The sequence below is a fragment of the Lolium rigidum genome, chromosome 4 (genome assembly GCF_022539505.1).
Source record: "Lolium rigidum isolate FL_2022 chromosome 4, APGP_CSIRO_Lrig_0.1, whole genome shotgun sequence".
Taxonomy (NCBI): domain Eukaryota; kingdom Viridiplantae; phylum Streptophyta; class Magnoliopsida; order Poales; family Poaceae; genus Lolium; species Lolium rigidum.
The window spans coordinates 163,995,091-164,015,144 of NC_061511.1; positions in this window are offsets into that span (position 1 = coordinate 163,995,091).

A 20,054-nucleotide genomic window follows, 5' to 3' on the forward strand; every position below is an offset into this window, starting at 1 on the left:
AGAAGCCTTCCGGGGCACTTCCCCGCTCCGGCAGGGTGCCGGAACGAGACTCCTGTCCCCAGATCTTGGCTTCGCGATGGCGGCGGCTCTGGAAGGTTTTCCGTATCGTGGTTCTTCGCATCAGGGGTTTCACGACGGAGGCTTTATATAGGCGAAGAGGCGGCGCAGGAGGGTCGAAGGGGTGGCCACACCATAGGCTGGCACGGCCAGGGCCCAGGCCGCGCCACCCTATCATCTGGGGCCCACAGGGCCCCCCTCTGGCGGCTCGCGGGTGTTCTGGATGCTTCCGGTGAAAATAGGAACCCGGGTCTTGATTTCGTCCGATTCCGAGAATATTTCGTTACTAGGATTTCGAAACCAAAAACAGCTAGAAAACAGAACCGGCACTTCGGCATCTTGTTAATAGGTTAGTTCCGGAAAATGCACGAATATGACATAAAGTGTGCATAAAACATGTAGGTATCATCAATAATATGGCATAGAACATAAGAAATTATCGATACGTCGGAGACGTATCAAGCATCCCCAAGCTTAGTTCTGCTCGTCCCGAGCAGGTAAAACGATAACAAAGATAATTTCTGAAGTGATATGCCATCATAACCTTGATCATACTATTTGTAAACATATGTAGTGAATGCAGCGATCAAAACAATGGTAATGACATGAGTAAACAAGTGAATCATAAAGCAAAGACTTTTCATGAATAGTACTTCAAGACAAGTATTAATAAGTCTTGCATAAGAGTTAACTCATAAAGCAATAAATCAAAGTAAAGGCATTGAAGCAACACAAAGGAAGATTAAGTTTCAGCGGTTGCTTTCAACTTGTAACATGTATATCTCATGGATAATTGTCAACATAGAGTAATATAACAAGTACAATATGCAAGTATGTAAGAATCAATGCACAGCTCACACAAGTGTTTGCTTCTTGAGGTGGAGAGAGACAAGTGAACCGACTCAACATAAAAGTAAAAAGAATGGTCCTTCAAAGAGGAAAGCACCGATTGCTATATTTGTGCTAGAGCTTTTATTTTGAAAACATGAAACAATTTTGTCAACGGTAGTAATAAAGCATATGAGTTATGTACATTATATCTTACAAGTTGCAAGTCTCATGCATAGTATACTAATAGTGCCCGCACCTTGTCCTAATTAACTTGGACTACCGGATCTTTGCAATGCACATGTTTTGACCAAGTGTCACAATGGGGTACCTCCATGCCGCCCGTACAAAGGTCTAAGGAGAAAGCTCGCATTTTGGATTTCTCGCTTTTGATTATTCTCAACTTAGACATCCATACCAGGACAACATGGACAACAGATAATGGACTCCTCTTTAATGCATAAGCATGTGGCAACAATTATTATTCTCATGTGAGATTGAGGATATATGTCCAAACTGAAACTTCCACCATGAATCATGGCTTTAGTTAGCGGCCCAATGTTCTTCTCTAACAATATGCATGCTCCAACCATAAAGGTGGTAGATCTCTCTTACTTCAGACAAGACGGACATGCATAGCAACTCACATGATATCCAACAAAGAATAGTTGATGGCGTCCCTAGAAACATGGTTATCGCACAACAAGCAACTTAATAAGAGATAAAGTGCATAAGTACATATTCAATACTACAATAGTTTTTAAGCTATTTGTCCCATGAGCTATATATTGCAAAGGTGAATGATGAAATTTTAAAGGTAGCACTCAAGCAATTTACTTTGGAATGGCGGATAAATACCATGTAGTAGGTAGGTATGGTGGACACAAATGGCATAGTGGTTGGCTCAAGTATTTTGGATGCATGAGAAGTATTCCCTCTCGATACAAGGTTTAGGCTAGCAAGGTTATTTGAAACAAACACAAGGATGAACGGTACAGCAAAACTCACATAAAAGACATATTGTAAACATTATAAGACTCCATACCGTCTTCCTTGTTGTTCAAAACTCAATACTAGATGTTATCTAGACTCTAGAGAAACCAAATATGCAAACAAAATTAGCAAGCTCTAAGTATTTCTTCATTAATAGGTGCAAAGCATATGATGCAAGAGCTTAAACATGAGCACAACAATTGCCAAGTATCACATTATCCAAGACATTTTAGAGTTACTACATGTAGCATTTTCCAATTCCAACCATATAACAATTTAACGAAGATGAAACTTCGCCATGAATACTATGAGTAGAGTCTAAGGACATATTTGTCCATATGCTACAGCGGAGCGTGTCTCTCTCCCACAAAGTGAATGCTAGGATCCATTTTATTCAAACAAAACAAAAAACAAAAACAAACCGACGCTCCAAGCAAAGTACATAAGATGTGACGGAATAAAAATATAGTTTCAGGGGAGGAACCCGATAATGTTGTCGATGAAGAAGGGGATGCCTTGGGCATCCCCAAGCTTAGACGCTTGAGTCTTCTTAAAATATGCAGGGGTGAACCACCGGGCATCCCCAAGCTTAGAGCTTTCACTCTCCTTGATCATATTGCATCATACTCCTCTCTTGACCCTTGAAAACTTCCTCCACACCAAACTCGAAACAACTCATTAGAGGGTTAGTGCACAATAAAAATTAACATGTTCAGAGGTGACACAATCATTCTTAACACTTCTGGATATTGCATAAAGCTACTGGACATTAATGGATCAAAGAAATTCATCCAACATAGCAAAAGAGGCAATGCGAAATAAAAAGGCAGAATCTGTCAAAACAGAACAGTCCGTAAAGATGGATTTTATTAGGCCACCAGACTTGCTCAAATGAAAACGCTCAAATTGAATGAAAGTTGCGTACATATCTGAGGATCATGCACGTAAATTGGCTTAATTTTCTGAGCTACCTACAGGGAGGTAGACCCAGATTCGTGACAGCAAAGAAATCTGGAACTGCGCAGTAATCCAAATCTAGTACTTACTTTACTATCAAAGACTTTACTTGGCACAACAAAACTCAAAACTAAGATAAGGAGAGGTTGCTACAGTATTAAACAACTTCCAAGACTCAAATATAAAACAAAATACTGTAGCAAAATAACACATGGGTTATCTCCCAAGAAGTTCTTTCTTTATAGCCATTAAGATGGGCTCAGCAGTTTTAATGATGCACTCGCAAAAGATAGTATGTGAAGCAAAAGAGAGCATCAAGAGGCAAATTCAAAACATATTTAAGTCTAACATGCTTCCTATGCATAGGAATCTTGTAAATAAACAAGTTCATGAAGAGCAAAGTAACAAGCATAGGAAGATAAAACAAGTATAGCTTCAAAAATTTCAGCACATAGAGAGGCATTTTAGTAACATGAAAATTTCTACAACCATATTTTCCTCTCTCATAATAATTTTCAGTAGCATCATGAGCAAACTCAACAATGTAACTATCACATAAAACATTCTTATCATGAGTCTCATGCATAAAATTATTACTCTCCACATAGGCATAATCAATTTTATTAGTTGTAGTGGGAGCAAATTCAACAAAGTAGCTATCATTATTATTCTCATCATCAAATATAGGAGGCATAGTATCATCAAAGAAAATTTTCTCCTCAATGCTTGGGGGACTAAAAAGATCATGAAAACCAGCTTCCCCAAGCTTAGAACTTTCTACATTATTATCAACAATGGTGTTCAAAGCGTTCATACTAATATTACTACCAAGCATGCAAATAAGATTTCATAGGTTTTTTAATTTTCGCATCAAACAATCCATGTTTTAAATCAGGAAATAGAATAAGAAGCTCATTGTTGTCCATTATGCCAAACTAGTGTAAACAAGAAACAAAAAGATGCAATTGCAGGATCTAAAGGAAATAGCTTCGAGCACACACACAACGGCGCCGGAAAAATACTTTACCCGGGACCGTAGTATGAGTGCCTTTTTACCTTTCCTCCCCGGCAACGGCGCCGTAAAAGTGCTTGATGTCTACGGGAGCTTCTATTCTTGTAGACAGTGTTGGGCTTCCAAGAGCAGAGGTTTGTAGAACAGCAGCAAGTTTCCCTTAAGTGGATCACCCAAGGTTTATCGAACTCAGGGAGGAAGAGATCAAAGATATCCCTCTCATGCAACCCTGCGACCACAAAGCAAGAAGTCTCTTGTGTCCCCAACACACCTAATAGGTGCACTAGTTCGGCGAAGAGATAGTGAAATACAGGTGGTATGAATAAGTAGTAGCAACGGCACCGAAAAGTGCTTTGCCCAGGACGATAAACAAGCGGTAGTAACGCAGCGAGTAGTAACGCAGTAGAAACGAGTAAACAAGCAGCGATAGCGATATTTAGGAACAAGGCCTAGGGATTACACTTTCACTAGTGGACACTCTCAACTTTGATCACATAACAGAATAGATAAATGCATACTCTACACTCTTGTTGGATGATGAACACATTGCGTAGGATTACACGAACCCTCAATGCCGGAGTTAACAAGCTCCACAATAATGCTCATATTTTAGTAACCTTTAGTGTAAGATAGATCAAAAGACTAAACCAAGTACTAGCATAGCATGCACACTGTCACCTTCATGCATATGTAGGAGGAATAGATCACATCAATATTATCATAGCAATAGTTAACTTCGCAATCTACAAGAGATCAAGATCATAGCATAAACCAAGTACTAACACGGTGCACACACTGTCACCTTTGCACACGTGCAGGAGGAATAAAACTACTTTAATAACATTGCTAGAGTAGCACATAGATAAATTGTGATACAAACACATTGCAATCATAAAGAGATATAAATAAGCACCTCACTATGCCATTCAACAGTGAATAAGTATTCTGTGAAATATAGCCTAAGAGACCCACACGGTGCACACACTCGTCACCTTTACACTCGTGGGACAAGGAGTCTCCGGAGATCACATAGGTAAAACTCACTTGACTAGCATAATGACATCTAGATTACAAGCATCATCATATGAATCTCAATCATGTAAGGCAGCTCATGAGACTATTGTATTGAAGTACATAGGAGAGAGATGAACCACATAGCTACCGGTACAGCCCCGAGCCTCGATGGAGAACTACTCCCTCCTCATGGGAGCAGCAGCGGTGATGAAGATGGCGGTGGAGATGGCAGCGGTGTCGATGGAGAAGCCTTCCGGGGCACTTCCCCGCTCCGGCAGGGTGCCGGAACGAGACTCCTGTCCCCCAAATCTTGGCTTCGCGATGGCGGCGGCTCTGGAAGGTTTTCCGTATCGTGGTTCTTCGCATCAGGGGTTTCGCGACGGAGGCTTTATATAGGCGAAGAGGCGGCGCAGGAGGGTCGAAGGGGTGGCCACACCATAGGATGGCGCGGCCAGGGCCCAGGCCGCGCCACCCTATCATCTGGGCCCACAGGGCCCCCTCCGGCGGCTCTCGGGTGTTCAGGATGCTTCCGGTGAAAATAGGAACCTGGGTCTTGATTTCGTCCGATTCCGAGAATATTTCGTTACTAGGATTTCTGAAACCAAAAACAGCGGAAAACAGGAACTGGCACTTCGGCATCTTGTTAATAGGTTAGTTCCAGAAAATGCACGAATATGACATAAAGTGTGCATAAAACATGTAGGTATCATCAATTATATGGCATAGAACATAAGAAATTATCGATACGTCGGAGACGTATCAGGAGGATATAGATCTAGATCTAGATTATGCAAATCATGCTAGAGAGGCTAGGTAGTGCATGATTTGCTCAAATACATCATATTTTATTGGTTGAAATTGCTAAAATGGGTGGGGGAATGAGCTAACTAGTGCTTGGGTTGATTTGCCATCACATATGAGTGTGTGTGGGTGGTGGTAGGTGGCTGGTCGTCTTAAATGGACATGCACAGGTTACCGCCGGCGCCTACAACCCAAAATGCCAGGGGTAGGGCACGTTACCGCCGGCGCCTACAACCCAAAATGCCAGGGGTAGGGCACGTTACCGCCGGCGCCTACAACATAAAACGCCGGCGGTAAGTTAAGGCCAGGTGGCCCACCCTGGCTCGGCAATACCGCCGGCATCTACTGCGCGCGTTCGCCGGCGGTAGAGCCCAGTATCCCCGGCGCTTTGGGCCCAATACGCCGGCGGTAAGGCTAGGCCCAAATGGGACCCCGCGGCCCATTGCACCCCCGGCGCCTCAATTTTCGTTTCGCCGGCGGTAAAGGAGCTACCCCCGGCGCCGTCCTACGTGTTCGCCGGCGGTACTGTTAGGCCCCCCTGGAAGGTATTACCGCCGGCATCTTCAGCTCGTATTTGCCGGCGGTAAGGAGTGCGGCTATAAGCCTTTCCCTAGTAGTGGCAGTATGAAGAACAAGACCACCACCACACACAGACGCACACACCTCAACTTATACAATTATCCGCATGTAATCATGAAAATGATATCTAGGGTGGAGACTTATTTCCTTCCGTCGAGAATCTTTTTCAGTACTATAACACTAGTAATAATGATGTTGCAATGACTACATTAATTTGGGTGGTGTAATATTAAGAAAAAACACTTGGTACACATACGATGATATTAAACGAGAGGTGCCTACTAAAGGGAAACATACCATCTTCAAAAAAAAAAAAAAAAAAAAAAAAAAACGCATTGTGATGTTTTTTTTGGGTACAAGTCTATCAACTATGTCTACATCTCTTGTCGCTTATACCACATGCAAGTCTCTAGACAACATCAACTTGAATATCTCTGATGTCGTCCCAATCTTAATCATGTTTTTCATCTAGAAAAATCACGTAATCATATTCCCAACTCGTGACATAGATGACACTGCGTGCGTGACCTTACACCATTAGATTATAGAAGCCTCAACATGACTTTAATTTGGGTCGATTAGTTGGTCTTTAGGAATTTTCATGAATTAAGAGCTCAGAAGTGGATAATTCCGAGCTGACAACTTTGAATCTTCTCGCCCAACATGATAGGTAGATTGAATTGAATGGTGTTGGAAGTGTGAGAAAAAACAGATCTTCTCCATTGAAAATTCAAAGATGTTGAAACTTTTTATGTATTTTTGACTTGACCGCTGGTATCAAAATTTCTTCTTACTTACCACTTGGAATTTTTGTGTATAAATTCAACATTTACCTTATTATTTACGTCAGTGTTGGAATCTTTGGCGAAAACCTCCAAATTAGTTGTTGAAAGTTACATCAGCTTCGCAATCAATAAGAATAAATGGTGGAGCCGAAGAAGAGTGCAGCACACTCAGATTCCGTTTCAAGAACAACAGGGTGTAGGAAAAAGATGGTGATAATGAAAGTTTTGACAAGATTCCCATGAAAGAGGAATAAATGGCAAGCGAAAAGAGGGTGGTTGATACGTCTTAAACGTATCTATAATTTCTTATGTTTCATGCTAGTTTTATGACAATACTCACATGTTTTATATACACTTTATATCATTTTTATGCATTTTCCGGTACTAACCTATTAACAAGATGCCGAAGCGCCAGTTCCTGTTTTCTGTTGTTTTTGGTTTCAGAAATCCTACACAGGAAATATTCTCGGAATTGGACGAAACAAAAGCCCACGGTCTAATTTTCCACGGAGTCTTCCCGAACACCGAAGAGGAGATGAAGAGGGGCCACGAAGCGGCCACACCATAGGGGGGCGCGGCCCCACCCTGGCCGCGCCGCCATATGGGGTGGGCCCCTCGGGCGTCCCCCGACTCTGCCCCTTCGCCTATATAATCCTTCCATCGCGAAAACCCTAGTACCGAGAGCCACGATACGAGAAAAGTTACTGAGACGCCGCCGCCGTCAACCCCATCTTGGGGGGTTCTGAAGATCGCATCCGGCACCCTGCCGGAGAGGGGAATCATCACCGGAGGGCTCTACATCACCATACCCGCCTCCGGACTGATGCGTGAGTAGTTCATCCTTGGACTATGGGTCCATAGCAGTAGCTAGATGGCTGTCTTCTCCTATTGTGCTATCATGTTTAGATCTTGTGAGCTGCCTATCATGATCAAGATCATCTATTTGTAATGCTACATGTTGTGTTTGTTGGGATCCGATGAATATGGAATACTATGTCAAGTTGATTATCGATCTATCATATATGTGTTGTTTATGATCTTGCATGCTCTCCGTTGCTAGTAGAGGCTCTGGCCAAGTTGATACTTGTAACTCCAAGAGGGAGTATTTATGCTCGATAGTGGGTTCATGTCTCCATTGAATGCGGGGAGTGACAAGCAACCCCTAAGGTTGTGGATGTGCTGTTGCCACTAGGGATAAAACATCAATGCTTTGTCTAAGGATATTTGTATTGTTTACATTACGCACAAAACTTAATGCAATTGTCTGTTGTTTGCAACTTAATACTGGAAGGGGTGCGAATGCTAACCCGAAGGTGGACTTTTTAGGCATAGATGCATGCTGGATAGCGGTCTATGTTCTTTGTCGTAATGCCCTAAGTAAATCTCATAGTAGTCATCATGATATGTATGTGCATTGTTATGCCCTCTCTATTTATCAATTGTCCAACTGTAATTTGTTCAGCCAACATGCTATTTATCTTATTGGAGAGACACCACTAGTGAACTGTGGACCCCGGTCCATTTTTTACTTCTGAAATACAATCTACTGCAATCATTGTTCTATGTTGTTCTTTGCAAGCAAACATCATTCTACACACCATACGTTTAATCCTTTGTTTACAGCAAGCCGGTGAGATTGACAACCTCACTGTTAAGTTGGGGCAAAGTATCTTGATTGTGTTGTGCAGGTTCCACGTTGGCGCCGGAATCTCTGTTGTTGCGCCGCACTACACTCCTTCACCAACAACCTTCACGTGGCCTTCATCTCCTACTGGTTCGATAACCTTGGTTTCTTACTGAGGGAAAACTTGCTGCTGTACGCATCACACCTTCCTCTTGGGGTTCCCAAAGGACGTGTGCTTCACGCGTCATCAAGCTATTTTTCTGGCGCCGTTGCCGGGGAGATCAAGACACGCTGCAAGGGGGGTCTCTCACATCCAATCTCTTTACTTTGTTTATTGTCTTGCTTTATTTTATTTTCTGTTTTGTTTGCTTTCTTTATATCAAAAACACAAAAAAATTAGTTACTTATTTTACATTATTTAATTCGGTTTGCTTTACTTATTTTTATTATTGTTAAAATGAATACTCCTGAGAACACTAAGTTGTGTGACTTCACTAGCACAAATAATAATGATTTCATATGCACTCCTATTGCTCCACCTGCTACTACAGTAGAATTTTATGAAATTAAACCTGCTTTACTAAATCTTGTTATGAGAGAGCAATTTTCTGGTGTTAATACTGATGATGTTGCTGCCCATCTTAATAATTTTGTTGAACTTTGTGAAATGCAAAAGTATAAGGATGTAGATGGGGACATTATAAAACTGAAATTGTTTCCTTTCTCCTTAAGAGGAAGAGCTAAAGATTGGTTGCTATCTTTGCCTAAGAATAGTATTGATTCATGGACTAAATGTAAAGATGCTTTCATTGGAAGATATTATCCTCCTGCTAAAATTATATCTTTGAGAAGTAGCATTATGAATTTTAAGCAATTGGATAATGAACATGTTGCCCAAGCATGGGAAAGAATGAAATCTTTGGTAAAGAATTGCTCTACCCATGGACTAACTACTTGGATGATCATCCAAACCTTTTATGCAGGATTAAATTTTTCTTCAAGGAACCTATTGGATTCAGCTGCTGGAGGTACTTTTATGTCCATCACTTTGGGTGCTGCAACAAAGCTTCTTGATGATATGATGATCAACTACTCTGAATGGCACACTCGAAAGGACTCCTCAAGATAAGAAGGTAAATTCTCGTTGAAGAAACCTCCTCCTTGAGTGATAAGATTGATGTTATTATATCTATGCTTGTTAATGGTAGATCTCATGTTGATCCTAATAATGTTCCTTTAGCTTCATTGGTTGCTCAAGAAGAGCATGTTGATGTGAACTTCATTAAAAATAATAATTTCAACAACAATGCTTATAGGAATAATTTTGGTAACAACAACTATATGCCATATCCTTCTAATAGTGGTAATGGTTATGGTAATTCTTACAACAATAGTAGGAGTGTACCCTATGGTCTTGAAGTCATGCTTAAATAATTTATTAGTACACAAACTGCTTTTAACAAATCTGTTAAGGAAAAGCTTGGTAAAATTGATGTTCTTGTTTCTAAGGTTGATAGTCTTGTTGCTGATGTTGATCTTTTAAAACTAAAAGTTATGCCTAATGAAACTAAAGATATTAAGTCATTTGCTACAGCAAACGCTATCCAAGTTCGAATTAATGACAATATTAGAATGATGGCTGAATTGCATGCTAGGTGGGAAAGAGAAGAAAAACTTGCTAAAGAAAATAATGTAGCTAAAGTTTGTACTATTACCACCACTAGTAATGTTGATACTTCACATGTTGCTAAACCTCCTACTATGAATGGTAAAATAATTGGTGGTGGCAATGTTTCTACTTCTAATACAAAGCATGCAAAATTGCCTGAAACTGTTGAAACTGTTTGTGATAAAAGTGCTGAAATTTTTCAGAGTATTGGGGACAATGATCCCATTGCTTTAGACCATAATGGTTTTGATTTTGATAATTGTCATATCTCTGAAGTTATTAAGTTCTTGCAAAAACTTGCTAGAAGTCCTAATGCTAGTGCTATAAACTTGGCCTTTACAAAACATATTACTAATGCTCTTATTAAAGCTAGAGAAGAGGAATTAAAACTTGAAGCTTCTATTTCTAGGAAGTTGGAAGATGGTTGGGAGCCCATCATCAAAATGAAGGTCAATGATTTTGATTGTAATGCTTTATGTGATCTTGGTGCAAGTATTTCTGTTATGCCTAAGAAACTCTATGATATGCTTGACTTGCCACCTTTGAAATATTGTTATTTGGATGTTAATCATGATGATAATTCTATAAAGAAACCTTTGGGGAGGTGATGTCTACGCACGCTTCTATTCCTGTAGACAGTGTTGGGCCTCCAAGAGCAGAGGTTTGTAGAACAGCAGCAAGTTTCCCTGAAGTGAATCACCCAAGGTTTATCGAACTCAGGGAGGTAGAGGTCAAAGATATCTGATACGTCCCAAACGTATCTATAATTTCTTATGTTCCATGCTACTTTTATGATGATACTCACATGTTTTATACACATTATATGTCATTATTATGCATTTTCCGGCACTAACCTATTGACGAGATGCCGAAGAGCCGATTCTTGTTTTCTGCTGTTTTTGGTTTCGAAATCCTAGTAAGGAAATATTCTCGGAATTGGACGAAATCAACGCCCGGGGTCCTATTTTTGCACGAAGCTTCCGGAAGTCCGAGGAGTAAACGAAGTGGGGCCACGAGCGCCGCCACAACAGGGCGGCGCGGCCGGCAAGGGGCCCGCGCGGCCTCGTTGTGTGGGGCCCCCGTGGCGCCTCTTGACCCGCCCTTCCGCCTACTTAAAGCCTTCATCGCGAAACCCCCGGTACCGAGAGCCACGATACGGAAAACCTTCCGGAGACGCCGCCGCCGCCAATCCCATCTCGGGGATTCGGGAGATCGCCTCAGCACCTGCCGGAGAGGGAATCATCTCCCGAAGGTCTCTTCATCGCCATGATCGCCTCCGGATCGATGTGTGAGTAGTTCACCCCTGGACTATGGGTCCATAGCGGTAGCTAGATGGTCGTCTTCTCCTCATTGTGCTATCATGTTAGATCTTGTGAGCTGCCTATCATGATCAAGATCATCTATCTGTAATCCTTCATGTTGTGTTTGTTGGGATCCGATGAATATTGAATAGTATGTCAAGTTGATTATCAATCTATCATATATGTTATTTATGTTCTTGCATGCTCTCCGTTGCTAGTAGAGGCTCGGCCAAGTTGATACTTGTGACTCCAAGAGGGGGTATTTATGCTCGATAGTGGGTTCATGCCTCCATTAAATCTGGGATAGTGACGGAAAGTTCTAAGGTTGTGGATGTCTTGTTGCCACTAGGGATAAAACATCGATGCTTTGTCTAAGGATATTTGTGTTGATTACATTACGCACCATACTTAATGCAATTGTCTGTTGTTTACAACTTAATACTGGAAGGGGTTCGGATGATAACTTCGAAGGTGGACTTTTTAGGCATAGATGCATGCTCGGATAGCGGTCTATGTACTTTGTCGTAATGCCCACGATTAAATCTCATAGTACTCATCATGATATATGTATGTGCATTGTTATGCCTTCTTTATTTGTCAATTGCCCAACTGTAATTTGTTCACCCAACATCTGCTATCTTATGGGAGAGACACCACTAGTGAGCTCGTGGACCCCGGTCCTATTCTTTACATCTGAAATACAATCTGCTGCAATTGTTCTTTACTAATCTTCGCAAACAACCATCATCATCCACACTATACATCTAATCCTTTGTTTACAGCAAGCCGGTGAGATTGACAACCTCACTGTTACGTTGGGGCAAAGTTCTGTGATCGTGTTGTGCAGGTTCCACGTTGGCGCCGGAATCCCTAGTGTTGCGCCGCACTACACTCCTCCGCCATCAACCTTCAACGTGCTTCTTGGCTCCTACTGGTTCGATAACCTTGGTTTCTTACTGAGGGAAAACTTGCTGATGTGCGCATCACACCTTCCTCTTGGGGTTCCCAACGGACGTGTCATCTACGCGCATCAATATCCCTCTCAAGCAACCCTGCAATTACGATACAAGAAGTCTCTTGTGTCCCCAACACACCTAATACACTTGTCAGATTTATAGGTGCACTAGTTCGGCGAAGAGATAGTAAGATGCAAGTGATATGGATGAATATGAGTGGTAATAACAATCTGAAATAAATATGGCAGCAAGTAAACATGCAGTAGAACGAGTAAATAAACGGTGATTCAATATTTGGAAGCAAGGCCTAGGGATCATACTTTCACTAGTGGACACTCTCAACAATGATCACATAAATAAATAACTTCTCTTCACTTGTGCTACTTTCAAACACTCTCTTGTTGGATAACAAACACCATTCATTGTGTAGGGCTACAAGAGCTCCCTCAAGCCGGAGTAAACAAGCTCCACAACTTCATAAAGGAAACACACACGATGCGCACACTGTCACCGTCACACCGTGGAGAGTGAATCCGGAGTTCATATTAAAGTAACCTCTAGAGTGCATAATAGACCGTTGCAATTTAGACCGAGTACTAACATAGCATACACACTGTCAACAATAGCTATGAAAGGGGGAATAGATCACATCAATACTATCATAGTAATAGTTAACTTCATAATCTACAAGAGATCACAATCATAACCTACGCCAAGTACTACATGATGCACACACTGTCAACTTTACATCATGGAGGAGGAATAGACTACTTTAATAGCATCACTAGAGTAGCACATAGATTAATAGTGATACAAAGCTCATGATCACATAAAGATCACACCATGGGAGAGAGAGATGAACCACATAGCTACCGGTATAGCCCTCAGCCTCGGGGGAGAACTACTCCCTCCTCATCATGGGAGACAGCGATGGCAATGAAGATGGCGGTGGTGTCGATGGAGATAACTCCGGGGGCAATTCGCCGTCCCGGCGGCGTGCGGAACGAGAGACTTCGTCCCCGAAACGGAGTTTCGCGATGGCGGCGGCGTCCCTGGAGTCTTTCTGGAGTTTCGTCAATTGGTGTCGGGTTTTTAGGTCACGAGGGATTTTAGGTCACCAGGGGGCCCCCTCCCCATAGGCTGGCGCGGCCAGGGGGCCACCCGTGCCGCCATATGGTGTGGGTCCCCTGCTGCCCTTCCTCGTCTCCCCTTCGGACTTCTGGAACCTTCCGTGAAATATAAGATCGTGGGCTTTTGTTTCGTCCAATTCGAGAATATTGCCCGAACAGCCTTTCCGGAACCAAAAACAACGAAAACGAGAAGCGGCACTGTGGCATCTTGTTAATAGGTTAGTTCCGGAAAATGCATAAAATCATTATAAAGTGTGAGCAAAACATGTAGGTATTGTCATAAAACTAGCATGGAACATCAGAAATTATAGATACATTGGAGACGTATCAAGCATCCCCAAGCTTATTTCCTACTCGTCCTCGAGTAGGTAAATGATAACAAGGATAATTTCTGAAGTGACATGCTATCATAATCTTGATCAATACTATTGTAAAGCATATGAGATGAATAAAGTGATTCGAAGCAATGGTAAAGACAATGATTAAACAACTGAATCATATAGCAAAGACTTTTCATGAATAGTACTTTCAAGACAAGCATCAATAAGACTTGCATGGGAGTTAACTCATAAAGCAATAAATTCTTAGTAGAAAGTTTTGAAACAACACAAAGGAAGATATAAGTTTCAGCTGCTTTCAACTTCAACATGTTTATCTCATGGATAATTGTCAACACAAAGTAATATGATGAATGCAAATAAGCAAGTATGTAGGAATCAATGCACACGATTGACACAAGTGTTTGCTTCTAAGATAGAAGGAAGTAGGTAAACTGACTCAACATAAAGTAAAAGAATGGCCCTTCGCAGAGGGAGGCATGGATTACTATTTTTGTGCTAGAGCTTTTATTTTGAAAACATAGAAACAATTTTGTCAACGGTAGTAATAATTCATATGTGTTATGCATAAGACATCCTATAAGTTGCAAGCCTCATGCATAGAATATCAATAGTGCTCGCACCTTGTCCTAATTAGCTTGGATTTACATGGATTATCATTGCATAACATATGTTTCAACCAAGTGTCACAAAGGGGTACCTCTATGCCGCTCTGTACAAAGGTCCAAGGAGATAAATCGCATTTGATTTCTCGTTTTTGATAGATCTCAACTAAGGACATCCATACCGGGACAACATAGAAAACAGATAATGGACTACTCTTTAATGCTTAAGCATTCAACAACAGATAATATTCTCATAAGAGATTTGAGGATTAATTGTCCAAACTGAAACTTCCACCATGATTCATGGCTTTAGTTAGCGGTCCAATGTTCTTCTCTAACAACATGCATACTCAAACCATTTGATCATGATAAATCACCCTTACTTCAGACAAGACGAACATGCATAGCAACTCACATGATATTCAACAAAGGTGTAATAGTTGATGGCGTCCCCGAAACATGGTTACCGCTCAACAAGCAACTTATAAGAAATAAGATACATAAGCTACATATTCTTTACCACAATAGTTTTTAAGCTATTTTCCCATGAGCTATGTATTGCAAAGACAAAGAATGAAATTTTAAAGGTAGCACTCAAATAATTTACTTTGGAATGGCAGAGAAATACCACATAGTAGGTAGGTATGGTGGACACAAATGGCATAATTTTTGGCTCAAGGATTTGGATGCACGAGAAGTATTCCCTCTCAGTACAAGGCTTTGGCTAGCAAGGTTGTTTGAAGCAAAAACAAGTATGAACCGGTACAGCAAAACTTACATAAGAACATATTGCAAGCATTATAAGACTCTACACTGTCTCCTTGTTGTTCAAACACCTTTACCAGAAAATATCTAGACTTTAGAGAGACCAATCATGCAAACCAAATTTTAACAAGCTCTATGGTAGTTCTTCATTAATAGGTGCAAAGTACATGATGCAAGAGCTTAAACATGATATTATTGAGCAAAACAATTGCCAAGTGTCAAATTATTCAAGACAATATACCAATTACCACATGAAGCATTTTCTGTTTCCAACCAAATAACAATGAATGAAGCAGTTTCAACCTTCACCATGAACATTAAAAGTAAAGCTAAGAACACCAGTGTTCATATGAACGAGCGGAGCGTGTCTCTCTCCCACACAAGCATGAATTTATTCAGAGAATGAAAATAACAAAACGAAAATAAAAGCACAGAGACGCTCCAAGTAAAGCACATAAGATGTGACGGAATAAAAATATAGTTTCACTAGAGGTGACTCGATAAGTTGTTGATGAAGAAGGGGATGCCTTGGGCATCCCCAAGCTTAGATGCTTGAGTCTTCTTGAAATATGCAGGGATGAACCACGGGGGCATCCCCAAGCTTAGACTTTTCACTCTTCTTGATCATATTGTATCATCCTCCTCTCTTGACACTTGAAAACTTCCTCCACACCAAACTCAAAACAAACTCATTAGAGGGTTAGTGCATAATCAAAAATTCACATGTTCAGAGAGGACACAATCATTCTTAACACTTCTGGACATTGCACAAAGCTACTGAAAGTTAATGGAACAAAGAAATCCACCCAACATAGCAAAACAGGCAATGCGAAATAAAAGGCAGAATCTGTCAAAACAGATCAGTCCGTAAAGACGAATTTTTCAGGGGCACGTAACTTGCTCAGATGAAAAAGCTCAAATTGAATGAAAGTTGCGTACATATCTGAGGATCACGCACGTAAATTGGAAGATTTTTCTGAGTTACCTACAGACGGGGCTACTCAATTTCGTGACAGCAAGAAATCTGTTTTTGCGCAGTAATCCAATTCTAGTATCAACCTTACTATCAAAGACTTTACTTGGCACAATGATACGTCTCAAACATATCTATAATTTCTTATGTTCCATGCTACTTTTATGATGATACTCACATGTTTTATACACATTTTATGTCATTATTATGCATTTTCCGGCACTAACCTATTGACGAGATGCCAAAGAGCTAGTTGTTGCTTTCTGCTGTTTTTGGTTTCAGAAATCCTACAAAGGAAATATTCTCGGAATTGGACGAAATCAACGCCAGGGTCTTATTTTTCCACGAAGCTTCCAGAAGACCGAAAGGGAAACGAAGTGGGGCGACGAGGCGCCGCCACCATAGGGCCGCGCGGCCAGAGGGGGGCCCGCGCCGCCCTATGGGGTGGGCCCCTCATCAGCCCTCCGACTCCGCCCTTCCGCCTACTTAAAGCCTTCGTCGCGAAAACCCCTGTACCGAGAGCCACGATACGGAAAACCTTCCAGAGATGCCGCCGCCGCCAATCCCATCTCGGGGATTCGGGAGATCGCCTCCGGCACCTGCCGGAGAGGGGAATCATCTCCCGGAGGGCTCTTCATCACCATGATCGCCTCCGGATCGATGTGTGAGTAGTTCACCCCTGGACTATGGGTCCATAGCAGTAGCTAGATGGTTTTCTTCTCCTCATTGTGTATCATGTTAGATCTTGTGAGCTGCCTATCATGATCAAGATCGTCTATTTGTAATGCTACATGTTGTGTTTGTTGGGATCCGATGAATATTGAATACTATGTCAAGTTGATTATCAATCTATCATATATGTTGTTTATGTTCTTGCATGCTCTCCGTTGCTAGTAGAGGCTGATACGTCCATTTTGCATCAGTATTTTATATCATAATTTACTGTTATTCATTGATATATTTCATATTTGGAGATGATACTTATGTTATTTCATCTATTTTGCATGTTTCATGATTATTGGAGGATCGCGCACCGGAGTCAGGATTCTGCTGGAAAAAGCGTCGTCAGAATGCAATATTTCGGAAGATCAACAGTTGACGGAAATTATATGAAAAATCCTATTTTGCCAGAAGATGAAGGGAGCCAGAAGGGGGAGCCGAGGAGGGCCGCCGTGGGCCCACCTCATAGGCCGGCGCGGGCCAGGCCTTGGCCGCGCCGCCTTGTGAGGAGGGGGCCCATAGCCCCCTCTGGCCTCCTGTCCTTCGCGTACATCTTCGTCCCGAAAACCTAAGCTCGAGAGGATAGTCGCGAAGAGTCACAGCCGCCTCTGCGGGGTGGAGAACACCAGAGAGAAAAGAGCTCTCCGGCGGGCTGAAATCCGCAGGGAAATTCCCCTCCGGAGGGGAAATCGACGCCATCGTCATCATCATCGAGCTGGACATCATCTCCATCATCATCACCATCATCTTCATCATCATCACCGCCATCTCCACCACTGCACCTCGTCACCGCTGTAACAATTAGGGTTTGATCTTGATTGTTTGATAGGGGAAACGCTCCCGGTGTTGATTTCTACTTGTTATTGATGCTATTGAGTGAAACTGTTGAACCAAGGTTTATGTTCAGATTGTTATTCATCATCATATCACCTGCGATCATGTTCCATATGATGTCTCGTGAGTAGTTCGTTTAGTTCTTGAGGACATGGGTGAAGTCTAAATGTTAGTAGTGAATTATGTTGGTTAGTATTCAATGTTATGATATTTAAGTTGTGGTGTTATTCTTCTAGTCGTGTCATGTGAACGTCGACTACATGACACTTCACCATTTATGGGCCTAGGGGAGTGCATCTTGTATTCGTTTGCTAATTGCGGGGTTGCCGGAGTGACAGAAACCTAAACCCCCGTTAGTATATCGATGCAGGAGGGATAGCGGGATCTCGAGTTTAAGGCTGTGGTTAGATTTATCTTAATTACTTTCTTGTAGTTGCGGATGCTTGCAAGGGGTATAATCACAAGTATGTATTAGTCCTAGGAAGGGCGGTGCATTAGCATAGGTTCACCCACACAACACTTATCAAAACAATGAAGATTAATCGGCTATATGAAGCGAAAGCACTAGACTAAATTCCCGTGTGTCCTCAAGAACGTTTGGTCATTATAAGTAAACAAACCGGCTTGTCCTTTGTGCTAAAAGGATTGGGCCACTCGCTGCAATTATTTCTCTCGCATTTTACTTACTTGTACTTTATTCATCTGCCATATCAAAACCCCCTGAATACTTGTCTGTGAGCATTTACAGTGAATCCTTCACCGAAACTGCTTGTCAACACCTTCTGCTCCTCGTTGGGTTCGACACTTTTATTTATCGAAAGTACTACGATACACCCCCTATACTTGTGGGTCATCAAGACTATTTTACGGCGCCGTCGCCGGGAGTGAAGCGCTATTGGTAAGTGGAATTGGTAAGGGAAAATTTTACTTGTACGTGCTGTTTTTATTTACTACTCGTTGCTATAATTCATTATGGAGGGGTCTTCTCTTGAATTCCTCTTTGGAAAATCTACTACTACTTGCAAAGGTAGTGGATGAGGCGCCAGGTGAGAAGAGGTTCCATACAAAATACCTATGAAGATTATTGAACGTGTTGTGGATAACCGCTATGAAGGGGATGGAGCTGTCCATCCTGGTGATCATTTCTTGTTTTTACATGAATTATGCGGGTTATTCAAATGTGCGGGTATTGCTATGGATGAAGTTAGGAAGAAACTATTCTCTATATCGCTGTACGGTAAGCGGCGCATTGGTATAAATTCTTGAAGAATAGGGATTCTCTTGATTGGGAGGACATTGTGCCTTTATTTTATTCCAAATTCTATCCTCCAAGTGAAATTCACAAAGATCGGAACCGCATATATAATTTACTGGCCTCATGATGGAGAGAGTATTGCCCAAGCTTGGGGAGATTGAAGTCTTTAATGCTCAAATGCCCCATTCATGAGCTTCACGGTAATATTATTATTGATAATTTCTATGCAAGACTTGTCTTTTCAAGATCGAGACTTTCTTTGGATACTTCTTGTTCTAGATCATTTACACGCAACAAAGAAGAGTTTAAAAGGGACCTTCTTGATCGGATCCAGGAGAATACTGAAGGATGGGAGAACGACGAAGATAGAGAGTCAGGTTTAAACTATGATTATAAATGCATTGAAGTTTTTATGGATACTGATAAATTTCGTAATATGAGTGCTACTTATGGTCTTGATTCTCAAGTCGTTGCAAATTTTTATAAAGCTTTTGCCTCTCACTTTGAATTGCCTAGGAAGAATTTTGATAAGTATCATGAACCATATAAAGATAAAACTGATTCATCTATAAATAAATGTGCTATAATTGAAACTGTTGATCATATTCTTCTTGAAGCTTATATTGAAAAAACTTCTTTCCCTGCTAAAATGAAGGAGTATTCTGTTATATCTAGTGCGGTTAATAAAAGTGCAAAGAAACCTATAGAACCTGAAGAACAAATAAAGGTTGAACCTGTTGTTGCAATAGTTAAAGATCTTGTGACTGAAAATGTAGAAGATGGTCATATTATTTTACGTGAAGATGCTTCTAATATTGTTTCGCATCCTAATAAGTCTAGGAAAGCCAGTGTTCCTAT